Below are 19,828 nucleotides of genomic sequence, written 5' to 3'. Positions count from 1 at the left end.
ATCAGAATATTAATTAATGTGTGTGTGTGTGTGTGTGTGTGTGTGTGTGTGTTTGAAATTACATTAAGTATAAGAATAAAGACTCTTTGCAAAATAAATTCTAAGTACTACTCCGCTATCTAATTATTCGTATTAGTTTTCGAAGATTTATATATTTATATATTTATTTCAGATCTTTATTTTTTATTTAATCTTTTTCCTTTTCATGGCACTTAAAAAAAGCAAATTGTCCTTGAAAAATGTTTGAAAAAATATTTGTACTCGAAAGATATGTTTGTAAAAAAGTATTTGTACTTGAAACATATGTTTGAAAAATATTTAATAAAACAATATATTTAAATTTTGATTTGTTGATTTATTTATTTATTTATTTATTTATTTATCTATGTAAGCACTTATTGCTGGAAAAGACTGAAAATATTTTATTTAAGAATGTTCCACAGAACTGTTTGTAAAATAGATCATCACTGAGGAAACTTTATCTGATGGTAGTGAATTATTTCATACTAATGAAGGTTACACCTTGCTGTTCAGTGATGTCGTAAGGAAACCATCAGACTTTAGTCCTAAAAGATAAGTCTGAATGTAGGAAAGATCTAATGGGGCCATTGAAAAGTTTCATGGATATGAAACCTTCTACAAAGTGTTGCCTGATGTCTTAAAGAGAGTCGTTTCATAAAAAAAAAATATATTTGGAATGTATTAAAGATCTAAAGGGATTGCTATTATCCCCCAAAGAGTTATATTCTAAGCCATGGAGATTTTCCCATGCTGTTGCATGATGTCTGCATGACATTTTTGGGGAAATTTAATCATTTAAAGACTGTTCTAAAGGTAAGAAAGGTATTCAAGGGATGTGTTGTAGACGAAGAATATATAGAAGATATAAAGGTCAAAATAGATTTTCTATATTGCCCTACAGAGTTATATTTCACGGTTACGGGGGTTATTCCAAGTTGTTGCATTATGCTTTCATGTTATACTTTGGAATTTAGTCTTAAAAAGACTATATGAAAGGTAAGAAATGCTAGCATTAAATGAATATTTGGAATAATATTAAAGGTCTCAAAGGATTTTCACTAGTTATGTATATTTAATTTACATTGTTTGTTATATATATATATATATATATATATATATATATATATATATATATATATATATATATATATATATATATATATATAATAATGAGGACTTTGTTATGCGCCTAATCTTTAGAAGCTCTAAGCGCTTTACAACATTAGACAGCACCTATAAGATAAAAACAACAAGATATAATGATATGATTACAAAAACAAACACCATGAAATTAGAAAACATAAAACACTGGCTGAGAATATTTAAGGTATGAAACATTATTAGGTCTTTAAGTTTGTTCTTGCAGTCGAAATAGATGAGTTTTGAGAGCCCTCTTGAATGGGATCACTGTGTTTTTGTGTCTACGTTCAGTGGGCATTTCATTCCACGTTGCTGGGCCCGGTATGCAAAAGAACGCTGTCCATATGACTTTGTTTTCATGGTGGGAATAATGAGTATACGAGTGTCAGAAGAGGAGCGTAAGTATCTTGCTAGTGTGTACACATGGGTGAGGTTGAAATGTAGCACAGAGAACCAATTTTGTGTTTGATTCTGGATCGAATGGATAGCCAGTGTAGGGTACAGAGCAGCGGGGAGGCGTGCTCTGATCGTAGTACTCTTAGTATGATCCGAGCAGCTGTGTTTTGTACTTTTTGAAGTTTTTTGAGTAGATATTGGGGTGAACTAGACAGAATTGAGTTACAATAGTCCAGTCTTGAAAGTACTAATGACTACACAAGTGTTTTAGTCGCATCAAGTGAAAGATATTTGCGAATGGAGCTGATGCGTATCAGCTCAAGGTATGCAGTCTTGCACATGTTCATGACATGTTGGTGCAATGTGAGAGTACTGTCCAGAGTAACACCTAGGTTTCGTACTGATTGTGTGAATTTAATGTTGGTGTTGTTGATATTTATTGTTTAAGGTAAAGGATGTGAATGAGAAAGTCTTTGTGTTGTGATCAGAATGGCATCAGTTTTATCATCATTCATCTACAGCTTGTTACATGTCATCCATGATTTCACATCAGAAATGCACCTCTCTACACCTTGGATGGTAGCATCAACTTCAGTTGGGTGGCTAGATTTGTATATTTGGGTGTCATCCGCGTACAATTGGCGAGACACTGGATGAAGATCTATGACACTTGAGAGCGACTGCGTGTATAGAATGAAGAGAACAGGTCCAAGAACAGACCCCTGTTGAACACCACAACATATATCAACTGGGCTGGAGTGTATTCCATTTGCAGATACAATTTGTGTCCTGTTGACCAAGTAGGACTTGAAACACAGTAAGGCTGTATCATGAATGTCAAATACATGCTGGAGACAGTGAAGTAATATATCATGACCTATTGTGTCAAATGCTGCAGACAAATCAAGGAGGGTGAGAACTGTAATATTTCAGCTATATAATATTGGAAAATGTGCTGATGCTTCATGCGTCAAGTATACACATTTCTTATAGTTAATTCTTAGTTACAAGCACCAGCGATAATGGCAATAGGTATTATGTAAGATTATTATGTATGTCACTGACTTAACGTAACAACCTGGAAGACGTATGTACTTTAGCAAAGGAAAATCTTAAGCAGGCGAAGTCTCGTCAGGCGAGATACTACAACAAACGCTCTCAACCAGGCCAATACGAAGTAGGAGACAAGTGGACCAATAAGTTGTTCTCCACGGTTTCTGTTTTTTTTTTTTTTTGTTGACTGACGGCGGTCAGTCAAAATATTAAAAAAAGGCGGAGAACAACTTGTTGGTCTAGGAGACAAGGTGTTGTTGCTATTGCCCGCAACACAACTAGCTAAACGTTTTGCGGAGAAGGCCGAACGTCGTAACCGAGAAGTTTAGGGGTCAAACTAGTCCTACATGTAAGACCTGACGCTGATATTTATGTTTTGGGCGTCAACATGTGCTATGTTTTACATGTAGGACCAGGGGGTCAAACCTACCGGATATGTCCACCGACGAGACAGTCTTCGCACCTTACGTATTCGTCTGGTTCCCTTATCTCTCTCCACTCCGTTACTCTTCATAACGAAGAGTAACGGAATTGAGAGAGGTCAGGGAATCAAACTACTTCCGTATCGCTCATCGTCTTCTCGGTATCTCATAAGGAGATTGGAATGGTACAGCTTCTTAGTCGGGAGCCGTATCCGATAGGTTTGACACCCGACCTTCCCAGTTACGACGTAAGGACCCCGCCAAGAAACTTTGAGCTTGTTGTGTTCTTGGGGCAACAGCAACAACACCTTGTCCCATACTTCATACTGGCGTGGTTTCGCACGCTTGCTGTAGTGCTTTGCCTGACGCGGCTTCACTCGCTTGAGGTTCTTCTGTGCGAAGGAACAAACTTCTTCCAGTTTGTTTCGCAAATCCGCCACGTACTGATAGGTAGTACGTACCTCTTCTACAGCGTGATCGTCCGTCCACAGCTGTCTGAGTACGGCGAATGGGCCACGTACCGCCCTCCCATACAAGAGTTCAAAGAGAGAAAACGCTAAACTCTCTTGTAGTACTTCCCGATATACGAAAGCATGGCAGGAATGTACTGATCCCAGTCTTTGACGTGGCCCTCACATAGCTTATTAAGCATGATTTCAGAGTCCCGTCAAACCGCTCGACCAGTCCGTTACATTGGATGTGATACGGTGTAGTCGTGAGGTGCTTAATCGACATCAGTCGGTTCACTTCTGCCATCACATGACTCATGAATTGTGTCCCTTGATCGGTCAGGATCTCGTCGGGCACTCCTACTCTTGACCAAATCCCAAACAGCGCCTCAGCGACGGTTTCCAAATCCATATTACGCAACGCGACAGCCTCTGGATAACGTGTAGCGTAATCTACTACTGTTAAAATATACCGATTTCCTTGCGATGACACGGGTTTTATCGATCCGATAAAATCCATCGCAACGCGTCAAAATGGTTCATCGACAAGGGGTGTACTCTCCAAGGGGACGGGTCGATGATCCATGTTTGGTGACATTCTCTGACACTTGTCACGGGAGAGACAGAACCGCTTAACATCTCCTTGGACCTATGGCCAGTAGAATTCCTTGACAAGACGATCACGCGTCTTGGCAATTCCCATGTGTCCTTCCGTGCGTGAGTTTCAACACTTTACATCGCTTCTCCTTGGGCTTGACGAATTGCTTGAAGTGTTCATGTTCTTTCCTGGCGTGGCGATACAAGATCACCTTCTTGTATACGAACCTCACCGCGTCATTCGGAGTTTCTTTTTCCGTTGCATCTGCAGCGTATTTATGCAACTGCTCAGAGTTTCGTCTTTCTGCTAAAGCTTCCTCAACTCGGCCGGAAGTACGTTACTGACCGGTGTCAAGGTAACTTCCATTGGCGTCGGTTTCGTCTGTCAGCTCTTGGACCTGGTTTCCACAGCACTCACTGGTGTCGGTGTGCAGGTTTCGGGGTTCGGTTGTGGCAACACATAACGACATCCGGGTATGATGTAATGTGATAGTCCAATCAAGTACGTAGCTTCAATTTTTCCTTTCACGTATGGTGACTCGAGGTCAATTCGTGTACTGGACCTCAATTACCTTGCCTGCGTAGTCACCAGGCTTAACATGTTTCTTGTCGAAGTGGGAGGGAACGCTGCAGCCAGTATCATACAAGAAGGTGGCACCTTTTCCGTTGATAGTTGCGGACGCGAGGTTTGCTGGTTTACAGTTTGCCTCCGGCTCGCACTCCTTCCTAGCGACGGCATTCACCTGAGTCTGCCTCCCCTTGGGACAGCCACTTGCAAAATGCCCAGGGCGCTTGCAGTTGGAGCACGTCGGCGACGCTCGCCGTCCTGCAAGGCCTGCTTTTGTGGGTGAGGCTGTCTTGGTCTATGGGTGGCATACTTACTTGTAGATCTTCCTCTGACCTTTCCGTCGCCTTGACGGTTACGTACAGCCAGCTCTCCCTCAACCACACTCCACGACTAAGCGGGTCGGGGATCGGTTCGTACCCCCGAAACCTCCACTCTCTGAGTGTGCCCGCTTGTATTTATCCGCCATGCTTGCGACGGTAAGTACCCATGACATTCTGCTTGAATATAACCTCGCCTAGAACCGTTCGACTTCTGTCATCCTTATCCAATTCTCAAATAACCCTCGAACACTGGTGTGGAATTGAGAGTTGGTTTCCGTTGCCTTTTTCTTCGAGTCCCGAAAAAGTTTACGGTACGGTTCGGTGGTCAGCCAATAATGGTAAAGAAGGGCATTCTTGAGAGCGTTGTAGTCGTCAGCTTCTTCTGCGGCTAAGTTATGTTAAACTTTACGAGGTGCACCTTGAAAAAAGGTTGAAACGTTAATCGCCCAATGTTGATCGGGAATTTTATGAACGCACGCGAGTTTCTCAAAATGCACGCGGAAATCGTCAATATACTCTTCTTTGTCACCGAATGGCGGCATACTTATCTGTACCATTCGATGGTCGATAATCCGTCGTATGCTCCCTCCAGAACACATACTGGTGTCGTGCCTATTGGTGGTCCTAGTTTCTACCCATAATTTCTCTCTTTCGAGAGTGTGAGCTAGCTCTCTTTCTTTTGCGGTCGCTGATATCCTGGCCAGCTCCAGCTCCCTCTGTGTCTCCGTGTCTGCTGCTATCTTGGCCAGCTACAGCTCTTTCTGTGTCACTTTGTCCGCTGATATATTGGACAGATCTCTTTCGGCTGCTTTTTCGGCCTTTCACACTTTGGTTCTCTCCTCTATGAACTTTGCTAGGTGATCTCCATCGTACCCTAGATCTTACTTGCCCATGGTGGGATGCTCTTTAACCATCTGTCTTTCTGTAGCCATTTTCTGATGATACTAACATTAATTGATATCTTGTCTCGACTTACTAAACAATTGACAGATGTTACACGTTCCTAACCCAATATTACCTGTTGACAATAATTAACTTCACTCAGGTAAGATATTTTGCCCTATATTTGCTTCACAATTACTGCAAGTAACTGAAATCTACCAAGCATGCAAATATCAAAATATATCATACACAAGTTGAAAAATCATAAAATTTCATATACACAGGGTGGAAAATATCTCACAAATGTTCACTAATACCTCGTAACAAATAAAACTTTAGGTCGTAAAGATAATATGTATGTCTAATTCAGATCCCGGACGATGCCGCCACTGTGGTGTGACGGTTTATTATGCCGCCACTGTAGTATGTGTGTTATGGCTGGGGTGGTGTGCTCCCAATACTTTATTTAAATTATTATAGAAGCCCCACCCAGGCTCGATTTTGGTTGGAAATTAAATTTGTGAAAGATATATATAAAGCTCCGAGCCCCCAGTCAGTAATGCCGACGGTTTAATTACTGAATATAGAAAAAAGTGAAATTCAACGAATAACAATATAATGACAATTATATAGTCAAATCATTAAAATTTCCCAAGTACTCTCCTTCCGCTCGACCCTGTGATAGCCTATTACATCACTTTATTAGTATTGTGAGATAACTTTCAACATGTCCTTGTATTCTACTAATCTTTGTATTCTACGCTTCTATTCCTCCAATTCCTTCTCCTCTTCCTCCCGACTTTCTCCAAATTCCTTCTCCTCCGCGACGTCTCTATACACCTCCTCATTCTTCACTTTTTCCTCCTCGACTTCTTTTCCTCCTACTCATCGACTCTTTCCACCGACTAGACTTGTCGACTCCGACTGCCCTGCTAGTCTCACGTCCGTCTCCCCTCTTAGAGACTCGTGAAATAACTGAACCAAAAGTTCTGTCACCCAAAAAGCTTCCTGTGAAAACACAAGGACGGTACAGTATTTTCCTTAGCCCTCTCATCTCACCTTACACCCAGCCTATTATCAGATAACGGCTATTAAATGTCTTCGGTCACACATTCATTCACATCGAAATACACATACGTCATTGTATGGTAAAGAAAACTTCGTAATAAAACCACGGTATCAACTACTTCTCATAAACACATCAATAAATTGCGTCACATTAGTACATATTCCCAATCATATTATACTAAAAAATATCACAGTAATCACAGGCATTTCTCTGCATTACAACTCATACAAAGTACACATATATTCAAATATCCATGCATCCATATTAACTAATCTTACTGCAACCATTTTCTAGATTTACGATTCAAGCATGTGTACATTCTAACAAATCACATGAATAAATGTACTAGTTTACTACTAAGTAACCTGTTAGCAAATGAAAATATTAACTCTGAACACAAGCTAACAATCTACGTAATTCTCTACATAATACTCAAATATGCCTGTAAATGAACGCTACAAAGGTAATTATACGTACTAAACGATCCTAGTAATTAAGTATACATACTACACATAAGAACAATTATAATGCCGTAATATTATGCAAAAAATCGAGAAAATAATTTGCTGACCTTTACGAAGCTTTTACTTTCCTTACAATCTCATCTCTAAGTTTTACCGCCAAATTACGAGTTGCTTCCTCGGAGTAAGCCTATATTGCTCAGCAATCTTCCGAGGCGAGACTAAATTTTCGCTTGCTAGTTAGAAGTTATAATTCGGATCGAAATTTTTATCACACCCTCAATTTCAATTCCGATTTCGATTCGCGGTGACCCAATCCAAGCAAACCTAGCGGACAATGTCCTCTCGCTGTCTATCCACACGGGGACGGACTTAGAACAAGCCCCGTTTCCCCTCGTCGGGAATGTTAAGGAACATATCCGGTCTAAATCCAACTTTCGCAAAATTTTCGAATAAAAACACACAAAACCAAAAGTAAAATAAAACATGTGATGTCGTGGTTATTAACTTTCGTATGTGGACGTATAAAGCTTTTGTATTTATTTTGTATGACAGCGAATCATCTTAGGATTATCATGAATGCATTTGTTTTATGATAAACATCTTGACCAAATGTTGGTACCCAGTCAAACGTTTCCCTGACTATTAAGTCAATAATGCAGCTAGAGAATAATATTCTTAAGTATTAACACTTCTATTTAACAATAGGCCCTCTCACGTAAGCACGATGTGGTTCACCGTGTCCGCTATAATGTAAATTTAGTTATCCCACCTCATTTACAGCTGTCAGATTGAAACTTATATAACAATACACATACTTGTAGCCGATTCAGCTAATATACTGAGCATTTCATTTTCGAGGGGTGGGGGTGATATGATTTAATTTTGTGCTAAAATAGTTTATTTTATCTCAAGAAAAATAAGTTTTTTATTTAAAAAAAACCCAGATCTTGGTTATAATTTGGAGGTATTTTGCTTTAAATCAGAGGAAAATATTGACAGGCGGAAATTAAACAAATAAAGTATCAGGACCTGTGCGTGAACGTTAAGTTGGTCTCTAATATATTGTGGTATACGGCGGTACGTATTGCGGAACATTCAGAAATGCAAAATGTTTCGTGGAACCCATCTCTGCCATCTCAGCAAAATCGGAAATGTGTGTGTGTGTATGTGTGTCTGTGTGTGTATGTTCAGTGCTTACAATTGCATTGCCAGTTCTTTCATCTTGTGAAGATATCATTGTAAAGGACTGAGTCATGCCGTTTGCTGCCATTCGGTACGTTGAGGAGAAAGGATCGTACTCTGAATTTGTGAGACCAAAGGTATGGCCGTACCAAACAGGCACATACTTGTCGAGTTATTTTGAATAGGAAGTAAGACTAGAGCTGGTAAAGGACATAGTTCTTGTGACACCGTACAAGTAGACCAAGATGGCGACAGACAGACGGTTAGTCAGTGAATTGAAGTCTATTGTTAAGGACGAGTTAGGTTATGAAGAGGCCCGTTATGCTGCAATTGTTGAGCGAAGTGTTAGAGAACACAAAGAACATTAAGCGACAGAGCCAGAAAATAAGGAGAAAGACAAGTCGCAGACCGAGGGGCAGAACGGCAATCAAAGAGAAAAACAAGTAGTAGAGCAAGAAAGGGAAAGACAGGCAACATAGCGAGAACAGGCGAAAGAGCTCGAGTTATCAAGGTTGAAGCAGAAATAACAGCTAGGGAGCGCAACATTACATTCGCAGTGGAGAGACTGAGGATCGGAGCCAAGTCGAGAAGAGGTATAGATCTGATTGAAACGTCTAAGCCCATATGTAGGCGATCGGAGGACAGACGATGAATACTAATCAACACGTGAATATTCATTGACAAGGAGGAAATCATTGACATCTTTTTGACGCAATTCGAACTGTTTGCACTTTTCATCAGCTACACAAAATACCGTTGGGCTATCCTCGTCAGAGCATTCTTACAGTGAGACGTGAAAGACGTCTACCATAACATGACGCCGAATACGGCTACGATACACTGATGAAAGTGCAGTTACAGCACTATGAGCTGTCAACTGAAAGTTTCCGAAAACTCTTCAGCGAGTCCTCAAAAGGAACTACAATTTAATGCGCTTGTACGGATATGACTAGTACCTTGTTCACGTATGAAAGTATGAGCAAAGATATGTTGAACGTAGCGGATTGTAAGTTCTCGATCTTCGAAGATATCAGTGTCATGTCCAAGCGGTACAAGAGTGCGCACTCGCGTCCAACCAACGGAGGTGGGGGGGGGGGTCTACCTGACATCAGCGAATCTTGGAGGGAGGGGGGCACGGAGGGGGCAACTCAAAGACATTATGGTCAGAACGGCTGGAGTTCAGGGTCCAGTCATCCCAGCCGTGATAATGTCCGTGGTACAGGAAAGACCAAGGGGCAGATTAGGGTGCCTTCAGGTGGAAAAGAGATATATTATGCTACGGCTGCAACATACCAGGCCATGTCGTTAAGGAATGTAGAAAGTATCATCCCACAACGATTAATGCCGTAACTCTGCGTACTGTTCAGAAGCGAACACTGGTGGAGTTGACGAACTCAGCTGTACTTTCAGTAGCTTAGGTGATGGCAACCGTGCTATATGGTACAGGTTGTAGTTATCCGGCCTTGATATATAGTAACGATGTTATGCCTGAAGAGTACACAAGGGAGACAGTGGAATTGCGCACGTGGGGTATGCTGAGACGAAGTTTATGAAGCGAACGTCAGGGTCGAAGCAGCTCAGATCCACAATTTCGCGCATGGACAATGTTCTAACTGGCGGGTTGGGCAAACTTCAAATGGAAGATTTGTGTCTCAACAATGTACGTAGGTTCCCAAGGGACAGGTCCATAATAAAAAGATCCAGCGGAGAAGAAAGGTTTGTGTTTTAACGGGGTATCTTGTAACGCTACGCCATAATATGGTCAGACATGTTTATACAATTTATTGTGTCGAGAGCTGAGCTAACAGAAGTTTTTATCCTGGCACACGAGGTTCTACATGGGAATGTCGAAGACCAGATATAGACTAGTGAGTGAATTTTATTGACAAGGTGTGCCTGTTCATGTGCGAAAATTCGTCGACCGGAATGTATTTATTTAAATTTATTTCTTCTCAGGAAATACAAAAGTGCTCTGATATCATTCTTGGAAATATAAACCCGAAATTGCAGTGAAATTTCAAATAATGGTTTAGTTCTTGGATTGTTTTATTTTGATCCAACAAACTTTTGTATGTACATCAACACTTTTCGAACCATTATAGATACATCAACAATTTGAGCGACGGATTTAATTTGGACGTCCACTAAAGTTTATTCAGAACTTTCAATTATTAGCATTACTGTCTGTAATTTTATGATTTTTGGGATTTTAAGTCCAAATACTTAACTTCTTTTTTTCATTTTCACTTTGTATTCTAGAAAAATACTTTTGTGTGCTGAATTGTATAAATCTTGCTGCTTTCACTCTCTGCTGTTACTTATTTTAAAAATGAATTCCTTAGTTATTGTGGTTTATAGACTCGTATATAACCAAATAATTAAAACAGTATATCATCAATCCAAGGAATGTTAGACAAACTGAAACATCTTAATTTAGGTCTAAGTTTCGGAAAATGACTATAGTTGAAATGATGCAGAGACCGCGTTGTGTTCTTTGAAATACGTGTCATATTATGAGATTTGCCAGAAGTCGGCTTATTAAGAAAGCGCAGAAATATGGGGAGTTACTCTAACCTGGATAGGCGTGTGTTCATTTTCGGCGGTTAGATACATTTTATTTTGATTGGCTAAGCTATAAAAAGGCTGTGTGTTTTCCAGAGAAAATTCAATATTTTAAGCATTTTCCATCGCAATTTTAGTCAGTCAAAGTTTTTCTGCAGAAGAAGAAAGTCTTGATTCCGAGAAAAAATAGTAAGTATCTTTTTTCTAGTTAAAAAAGATTTTGAGAGACACTGAACCTCAAAATTACAGAGACGAATCTACTACGATAAACTGCGCGAGTCTCCAAAGCATAAGCTATTTGTCTCAATCTCATGAACTTTGTCCTTTGAAATGAGATGGGATTGTAATTATTTGCTTGAATTATTTGTTTGAGATTCATACATCAATTTTCCCTTGATACGATTTCTGAAGGTAATTGCTTACATTCATTTGCCTTGAATGTTATATGCTTCATTTATTCTAAGAATTTCATATATTATTTTCTTGAACGTATCATGAAATAATTTAATTTTTTTCGTTTATATGCAATTCGAATCATGTAGGCTAGAAATCGACATTTCTGGAAAAGTTATGCCAATGAATTCTTACTTAGCAAATATTGTTGTTAAGAGATGAAGTGAGTCTCATTAATTCATTAGTGTAATTAAGATGTGAATTCTTTAAACCAAAAATCGGGCCCCTGCCGACCGACATTTAGCCTAGTAAAGACTTTTAACCACAGCAGAGCTGACGGATTTTTTTGTGCCTAGTCTGTACTATTATAGTCCAATTCGGAATAAAAAATGAAGCGTTAGGTAGAAACATCAGTCATCTTGTACTGGGGTTTGTTTATCAGCTGCCATGCTGCGAAGTGTCCCACATAAGCCTTAGTCTCTCTGTTCGATTACCATATGCTGATATCTGATGTAACAAGAGAGGTGATAATGTTCGATTTCAAGAATAATACATGTCAAAATGTTTAGGTTGCCTATTTGTTTTTGAAAGGTAAATAGTTCCATATATGTGAAATACAGAGAGGGCAGAGAGTAGACAACCATAAATACGGTTGATGACCTTATAGAGGCTGGAGAGAGAGAGAGAGAGAGAGAGAGAGAGAGAGAGAGAGAGAGAGAATAGGATTTTTAAAGTAGCTTTAACAATTGTTCAGTCATATCGCTACGATGTCTGCAGTGTGGCAGTTTATATTGATGTTAGCACTGGGACATCGTGCCGCAGACATGTAGCATGATGCCCCACCCAGTCACATTATCCTGACACCAGGCCGACCAGTCCGAACACTAAATCTTAATGCTGAGCGCCAAGCGAGGTAGCTGTTAGTACCGATTTTGTAAGTCTTTGGTATGACTCGGCTGGGGATCGAACCCACGACCTCCCGCATCCGAGGCGGACACTCTAACCACTAGGCCACCGGAGCTGTCGGTGTGTGTGTGTGTGTGTGTGTGTGTGTGTGTGTGAGAGAGAGAGAGAGAGAGAGAGAGAGAGAGAGAGAGAGAGAGAGAGAGAGTGAGTGTTTGGTGATAAGAGAATACGTCGGATTTAACCTGTCACCAATGTTGAATTTGATTTTTTGATAAAATGTGTCTTATCGGAATAGACAGATTGCATTTTTTTAATAATGTTTTGGCATTTATTTGCTAATAGAAGTGTATGATTCAAGTGTCCTTTACAATTTATTTTTGTTTATTATACATGATTGAATTGCTATATTTTACATAACAGGGCTCGTGTTTTTCTATTTGATATCTCTTCTCAGATCTCTATTCACCCCATCCACTAATTCACTTTTGTATTATCCACACAAACCGGGCAATACCACCGTGGTCAATCATCCTCTAGATAACTATAATCAACCTAATCACCAAGTAACCTGTGATTGGTAAGCTGCAATGTTACTGTTTCAGTCAAAAAATAGTCATCAATGTACAGAGTACTCAAAATATTTAGACCTTTGGTGTGTTAATACTTGAAATCTAGATTTGAACATTTCGGACCCATTGAAATTCCTTCATGTAAATTTTTATGATGCACGTTGATTTTGGGTGAAGAATCATTCCTTATTTATCTTCATTCGCAAATTTCCTATGTCTGAATAATAATAATAATAATAATAATAATAATCAACCTCATCATATATTAACTTGCGTTGCTTTTATATTCTGATCATCGCCAAAAAGGAAACCTGGTGGTAAACACAGACATTGCATTTAATTTCGTCATACGTTCAGTAAAGTACTATGAAATTGGCACTTTTACCGACATTCCACCAAACAAGTGAACATAGTATTGATGTGATGCAGCTAAGCAAAATACTCACCACTTACGCTATTAATGATTTAAATAGAAACATCGTTTCTGTATATGTGATAATTTATGTATCAAGGAGTATTCGATCTTCCACGTCTCTGCGTTCGTAAATAACCCATGAATGCAAGTGAATATTGTATAATGGCACTGTCCAGCCTACGGATTATAGTATAAGTGGAACCTGAGTTGAACTTGGAGGAAAACAGGAATCTAGTATATTGGGACATTAAAGGTGATGTGATCGCATGTGAAAATGAGATCACATCATTTATATTATTGCTACCAACACCATAACTGTTTGAATTACAATTGCATTTGCTTCTGTGAAACCTCGTTTGCTGTTTTAATTAAGTTTACTAGTTTTAGCTTAATGACTCAGACGGTTGAAGAGGATATTCAATTGTTGAGTTGCAGAATGGGAAATGCAATTTGGACTAAAGGGCGCATTCAGCATTAGATGATCTCACAGTTAATGGTGTATATACATAAAAATACATTCCCATACTTTGTGCACGGTAAGAAAGACTTATAGTAAGACCTACTGTAGATGATGGTAATGGCGATACAGTTGGAAGAATTGAGACATTAAATAATATCTTTACTATGCTATGTATTCGGAACCTGAACTACTTTACAGTCAGAAACGCTAACAACATATACATATTAGAACTTAAAAGTAGAAAAGTGTAACACTAAAAATGACTTGCGGGCTTAAAAGAAGGTTTGAACATGCAAAAACAAAATTTGGGATGCTGCCTCGAGTTTCGAATCTGCAACCTCTTATTTTGCAAGCGAGACACAGAAAGAGAGAAAAACAAATGTGGGTGTTTATGTGTTATGTGTGGAAAAAATATGACATATATAACACCCGTCATGACTTGTGTCTCATTGTTTACATGAATTGTCTGTTTATCAGCTCAAAAGCTATGAACGTGTTGTGTTTTCGTGTGATTAAACTTTTTGTTACCAGTACAAATGGTTAGATGAGAATGTTTGGTTTATTCTAAAGGATGTTCCGATTCACACCGCCAAGTTAACGCTAGTTTGATCTTGATAATGCAAACCTTAACAACAAAGGAATAGCCGATTGTATAAAAATAATTATATAAATTTAGGCGTAACTGTCAAAATCATGAATTTGTCATTCTCAGATCTCTTACTTCTGTGATTAATTTCTTCTTCAAGTACCACAGTTGCTTATTTTTAAATATGGGAAAGTGATACATGTGGCTAATTTCAAACTTGATCGCTTCAGTGAAGATAACATAGAAAAACATTTTTTTCTGACAAAGCCTGAAATTTAATGTACGCCACGAGTAGCCATTACGAATACAGCTCTTTGTTGTTTTTGTCACATAGCCATAGTTTATATTACTTAGTCATTGTAGTTACAAAAGACGTGACGTATACTAAGTAACATAATCAATGATTCATCCTTGCCCTTTACCAGGAAGTTTTGACCCAACAAAGAAACGTGTGTACCCGAAAATATAACCAATGTGATTTATGATGAAGTAAACAACCATCAATTAGCAATTTAAATATTTATTACATTTATTACGAATTTTATGATATAACAGTTTAAGCATAGAACAAATTAATCTTAACTTTTAACACATGGTATGATTTGTATAGATATATATGTAGATAGATAGATAGATAGATAGATAGATAGACGGATGGATGGATGGATGGATGGATGGATAGAAACATGTATAAACAATTATGTTGGATAATCGTATGCCTGACCTTGCATGACTATATTCATTACATACCTACATGTCCCTAAACATGTTTTGTATCCTCCTGTGTTTAGTTAAAGCATACTTTGTTCTTAGCAACATACATATCTTGCACATATCGGCACATCCTTTAGAGTTTTACGTAATATATATAAAAAGAGCACTGGGATTCATATTTTCTCGCGATGTCTAGAATTATACACAGAGCAAGTTTTATTAAGTACGTTTGCCTGGCCCTGTAGTGGTAATTATTCAGTCTGCATATCATACGTCCTTAAGATCATTTGTTAATTCTTTCAAAATGCGAGTATATATCCTGTCCATAGACCGCAGTTTAATCTTTTATCATAAAACTTACAATGCAATTGAGGCAAACTTGATACATAAGTAAACGTGAATAGATAAGGTGGATAGAATACGTTTGTCAAATAAATGCACATGCGTTGACACGGATGCGCCAGTCCTGAAAGATGAATTGGTGTGTGAATATCAGTATTTTTCTTATGATACACGTGTAACTGACGATAACGAACTGATTATTTATCAAACAAACAAGCATTCATGAGAAGACGTGAGTACTGGAAATGCAAGGATTAATCTCACGTGGCAGTGAAAATTATTTTTCCAGCTTTTACCTGCTCGAAAAAGAAAGATTATCAAGAGAACACGAATTATGGTCAGTGTTTCAACAGGGGCTGACTGATTAAATAGTTATGGGGGAAAGAGCGAAGGAACTGAAAAATACATAAAAAGATCTGAGAAGGTCTTTTAAGTAGTATATACTTGAATAACCGAATAATGATCTTACACAAAAATCATTGTGACAGTAAAGCATCTGAATCAGGTGAGGTCCGATGCTGACTTCCTTTAAAAAACTGTGATAAGATCTGTAATTCAACATGGTGAGGGGTTAAAAAAAGGTGTATTATGTATGCTCATTTTCTCTTACTGTCGTTTTCATGAAGAGGTGAGAGTGGTCCCCCTCATGATGTCTGTTTACACACACCAGCACCCACCACTGGCGAACACCTAGTGGCGAATCGAAAGGCTAGATGTTCTGAGGGCTGTCCAAACTTTAACTTATCCGCGTTCCTACGGTCAACATGATGGCCATTGCTAATTTGTGCACGCCCACTACCCCTAGCGAACTCGGTGGGGCAAAATGAATACCTATAGCTGTGTTCAACGTGGTGGAGGAGTGTAATATCAACGATCAGTACATATCCTGCTGACTTTTGAGCCAGGCGCTGCCAGCCCCATTCAACCCCCAATTAAAATATTTTTTTATTTAAAAAAGGACGACAAATTGTCCGTCGCGTGGATTCGAACCCGAACTGAGATTCCATTTGGCCACATTGGGCCGCTACGCTAACCTCTACATAATCGAGCTAGTGTTAAGAAATACATTTTGGACGTAATATATAAACATACCAATAGGTTTAATAACACAATAGGCGTGTTTTAAACGTGATTTGACTTAGCTAGATATCAGTGTGATTTATTAGTATATCTGTGTGTATTTTGTGATTTATCAGTACATCTGTGATTTATCAGTGCATATGTGATTTATCAATACAGTCGTACTACAACGACTGTTTACCTGCATGTAACGGGTATAAGTCACTTGAAAATTTCCATGTTGTTATTGAAATTGTCTTAGACAGGGGCTGCGGAGGGGCTTACGGTAATTTATACATACTACATTTAACGCGCGTGTGTTTAATAGTCGCTGTTTAATCAGTTTTATAGCAATGTGTTTTAATATGGATAAGACAAATTATTGATTTTCTCCTTCGTCAATGCGATTAGATATATGTTCACCGCTAACAAAATATGTTTACACCCGTGTTGTTATAGAAATTACCGTAGACATGGGTGTGAGGTGAGGGGTCGTAGTTGATTAAACAAAAACTGCGGTTCGTTACTGAGGCTGAAAATATACTGATTATTTTTAATTCACGTTTAACTGGTGGATTTAGCCGATGTGGGTAATTGTATTTGATAGTATGTAATTTTTCCTGAATTTGGATGAATATCAACATATTTTCCAGCAGCCGGTATGAAAATATTGTTTTCGTCTGTCTGTTTAGAAAATCTTTGATCTGTGATTTCCTTTTTTGGTAGAAAATCTTTGAATTTTACTGAGATAATCTTGTGGCGTCTTTTAGTCGAGCCTTTCATGACGAGTTTTATCATATTATCGCTTTCTTTTTCTGTGTTTTCTTCCACCGCAATGAATACAAAGTTCTGGTTTTACCCTCACCCCTGTTCCACATTTCACGAATGGTTTTTGTCATAAACTTCCGCGCCAAAGACTTCCGCTATAAGAACTACAATACCCGTTACAACAATTTTTTCCACATTGGGTTTTCACTCTAATCATAAGCCAATTACAACCATATTTTTCTTGTGACATTATTATATAATTTTCCATGATAATGTTCAATTAGAAAAAAAATCGCCTTAATTAGAAAATAAGTAGGTGGACTGTAGCAAAACAATTGCATGAACAGTAGTATAATCTCACCGGGTTTAGATGAGCCCTTACTATATAAAAAATGACTTTGAAAATTTGCGAAATCAGGTTATATTCTTAGAAATTACGGGATAAGATTTGGCAAGATTATCTATGATTAAACCAGCCAGTTTTGATTTTGATAGAGTAGACGATCAGGTAAAAACAAAATGGCCATTGTTTGATTTACATTTACACAAACATATCAGAATGGCCAAGGAGGAGTTCAAGCATTTGTAGAAGGTATACAGTTTTAACTCGGGAAATAATGGTTGTTTACTTCATCGTAAATCACATTGGTTATATTTTCGGGTACACACGTTTCTTTGTTGGGTCAAAACTTCCTGGTAAAGGGCAAGGATGGATCATAGATTATGTTACTTAGTATACGTCACGTCTTTTGTTACGACAATGACTATGGAAAATATACTTGGCAATGTAGTATGCCTTGGTATGATGTCCCACCCAGTCGCATTATCCTGAAACCAAGCTAACTAGTCTTAACACTAATCACTTATTGCTGAGCGCATAGCGAGGCAGCTGTTAGAACCATTTCTATAAGTCTTTGGTATGACTCGGCGCGGGTTCGAACCCTCAGCCACCTGCATCCGAGGCGGACTCTCTAGCCATTACGTATAATATACATAACAATATATATATATATATATATATATATATATATATATATATATATATATATATATATATATATACGAATAGGTGGTCCTACGAAATATTATTGCATAACAGTTCAGGTAGAACACATTTGGATGAAAATACCTAACACAATATATTGGGGATAAGCCTGCTGCGGACTGATCTTTTAATCAGATCGGTACTACACTGATTACTGCTGTAGTAAACACTATTATTATTCTTACCGAAAAAAATGACTTAAATTTATCTTTGGCTGATTTCCTGCCATCTCCACAAGAAAGATGCCAGTGACTTTAATACCGTCTTTACCTTCTGTCTGTGATTACCAATAGGTGATGATTTTAGAACGGAACTGAAGGAAAAGTTACAATTATCCTGCAACTGAAAGGCAAATTTGCTATTTTGACGGACGATAATAATTATATACCTATTGCTCTGACGATAGTTATTTCAAAAATATCTGAATGTATCATACTAATACAATGCGAAGTCACAATCTCCGATAATCAGTTTGGTTAAAAAAAATTATCATTCTTCAGATTTATGCCTCTATGATTTTAAGTAAACTGTCAACGATTTTGTAGAACATGGCAGCACCGTGTTTGCATCTTTTTGGACGCTATATATGCATTTTATACGGTAAAAAAGATGCTTATATTTAAATACCCGTCTACATAGTTCAGATTTAGCTAATTAGTATGGCAAACGGTTGTACTATTTGCACTGGGGAAGTGTACTATCCAGCGCCTTCCAAGTAACCAATGAGAAAAGACGGAGGGGGTGGGGTAGCGTATGTTCTTTCCCCCATGGACCTGTGTCACGTGGGTTCACAGATTTAAGGAAGTCATGAAAGGTACGAGAACAATACTGATTTGAAAATGGTATTATCTAGAATCCACAAACATCAGTTATTCATGGTCTTCGAGACACCTTCATTCAAATTACCACCACCGACCCCCTGTACATCATAACGGCCCTGCTCCTACATGTTAACAGTTATATTTAGTATGGGTCATATTTTAAAATCCAATCATACAGATTATGAAGATATGATGGGTTATTACAGATTTGTGTGTAATCCAACAAACATACTTGTACGTAACTTTAGGAATTATTCATTGAATGTCAAAATTAGATTATTCAAATATTATTGTGGTACAATGAATTGCGCTCCTGGACACAATCGTTTGAATATTTGAAATAAAAAACAACTATTTATTGGTTATAATAGTGGTCTTCCTTTTCTATTAAGTCTTTCAAGAAGGAATAGTACCTCTAACATTATTATAAACTATATCGGCTTAAGGTTTGATTAAGTAATGATAAATTATGTGTATCTATAATGACAAGAACAGCTAATAATTAGAACTGTGTATTGAAATCTCTGCTTATATATGACAATTTCTTAAATTCTCGTATTTTGGACAGATGAAACAATTTACTCTTTATATGTTTTAAACAATTTCATTCTTAACAATGCCGGAC

Source organism: Sinohyriopsis cumingii, chromosome 8 (genome assembly GCF_028554795.1).
Source record: "Sinohyriopsis cumingii isolate HCF-2022 chromosome 8, ASM2855479v2, whole genome shotgun sequence".
Taxonomy (NCBI): domain Eukaryota; kingdom Metazoa; phylum Mollusca; class Bivalvia; order Unionida; family Unionidae; genus Sinohyriopsis; species Sinohyriopsis cumingii.
Note: the sequence above shows the minus strand (reverse complement) of the source record.